This window comes from Hipposideros armiger, unplaced genomic scaffold, assembly GCF_001890085.2.
Source record: "Hipposideros armiger isolate ML-2016 unplaced genomic scaffold, ASM189008v1 scaffold_17, whole genome shotgun sequence".
Taxonomy (NCBI): domain Eukaryota; kingdom Metazoa; phylum Chordata; class Mammalia; order Chiroptera; family Hipposideridae; genus Hipposideros; species Hipposideros armiger.
This window is the reverse complement of record NW_017731367.1, coordinates 2,502,656-2,504,836: the sequence shown is the minus strand read 5'-3', so window position 1 is coordinate 2,504,836 and position 2,181 is coordinate 2,502,656.

Below are 2,181 nucleotides of genomic sequence, written 5' to 3'. Positions count from 1 at the left end.
CCTTGCCAATGATTTACTCATAAGAAGATAATGAATGACAGCAGTTGCTGAGATACTACCTGGCATGTTTTCCAGGTAGGAATAGTTTTGACCTTTGCCTAGACAAAGGTCATGTGCTGTACCACAGTGCCAGTTTAGAAACAGAATTATTAAGCAGTGCTTTGAACTCTGAGGACTCAGAAAAATAAAAAGGAAAATAAATGTCAGTAAAGCTGATATATTCCTGTTTGGAATTTGTTCCAAAAGAAAATGTGGATTTTCTCCCAGACTACCAGGCTCTTTGTCCAGAAAGACACTCGCATCCAGGTTCCAAGGAAAGATGGGAAACCCCTTACCACTGACCTCCTCACTGGCCATGCAACTGCGCTTCACTAGGGTCCCGCAGTGTCTGGCACTGCTGCTTGTCCTGTTCCAGCTCCAAACCCTCCAAGGCCTCTGAAATGGTGAAATAAGATTGACAAACCCCGGAGTGGCTGGTTAGCTCAGTTGGTTAGAGCACCAGTGCTCATAACACCAAGGTTGCCGGTTCAATCTCCACATGGACCACTGAGATGCGCCCTCCACAACTAGATTGAAACAACTACCTGACTTGGAGCTGATGGGTCCTGGAAAAAACACACTGTTCCCCAATTAAAAAAAAAATTGACAACCCCACCTACATGGACAATTCTAGGGATGAGATGGGATATAACTGTCATCTATTTTCAATCTATATCCCTAGATATGTCACATGCCATGGGTGGTCACCTGCCCAATGCTTGCCAGAAGCACTGTGCTGAAACGCCTCTCTCTGTTCTCTCTTCTTCCACATTCCTCTCTTTAGACCTCTACTCTGGGCTTGCCCCAGTCAGCCGGGGGTCCTCCTTCAGAAATCTCTATATCTGTCTCCCACACTCTACCAAGCACTCCTTGAGGTCAGGGGATATGTCTTCACTATGTTTGCACCCTCCTCTCAAAGTACCCATGTATACCTCACACAGAGAAAGCACACGAGGAACGTTTGTTGGTTACCCTGGAGTGGATTTCACTGTGCGAGTTTTCTAGACACCTTCATGGCTGAGCTCAATGGTGTACACCGGGTCAGACCCTGAGGAACATTTAGTCTGAGATTCTAGAGCCAACCTGGAGCCATAATCCTTGTGAGGAGCAAAGATGGCTCCTTCCAAAACACCTAGACATTTTTACTAAACATTTGCTTAGTCATTGTTTACCTTAGTGACTGAGGAACTCTCAGGTGAATGTCTGAAAAACAAAAATGGTGGCAAGTGAGCTTCCTCCTGGGAGGCTTAATTAACAATAAATATCAATAAACTAGAAAACCAATAGAAACGATCAGTGAACCCAAAAGCTGGTTCTTTGAGAAGGTGAATTAACTAGATAAAACTCTAGCCAAACTGATCAGAAGAAAAATAATAATAATTTACAAATATCAGGAATAAGAGAGGTGACACTGTTACAGATTCTATAGGTATTAAAAGAATAATAAGAGACTATCATGGATAATTTTATGACAATATATTTCTGCAACTTAGGTCAAATGGACAAACTCCTTAACAGATGCAAACTACTAGAAGACTAAACAAACTGAATAGAAATAATATATGTATTTTATTATTATTACTATTTTTTTACTAAACGCCCTCCTCTCAGAGCAGAGATAGGGCCTCATATTATATAGTTAAAGGCATCAACCAAGAACTTGATACAGTTACCTGATAAAGTATACCAAGAGTTAAGTATGTTCTTTAAAGTGTCTGTTGAAGGAACTCTTAATCAGGGGGGTGTTTCTTGGACATTTTTTCTTTAAAGCACGATGTTTAAACTCTGGCTAATACAAAAAATTCTGAACTCTTCCCTTTAAAAGTATTTTACTCTTCTAAACACACTTGCACTTCGGGAAAAGTCAATGTCTCTTCTTGGATGTCCTTGCGCATACCACAGCGTCTAGAGCTATACCTTGTATAAAATATGTAGGTGTTCATCAAATACTCTATGAATGAATGTTCTCATCTGAAAGATAAAAAACTGTTAGTGATTTATGACTATGTTCTTTGAAATCAAACAGCAGCAGAAGCTTACACATTGTGTTTAATTTGCTAAATTGATGTAGTGCCAGCCTTTCTTTAAAGAGGCACATTTGTAAGATGAACTGTACCCTAATCTTTCTGGTGTGTGAAATAT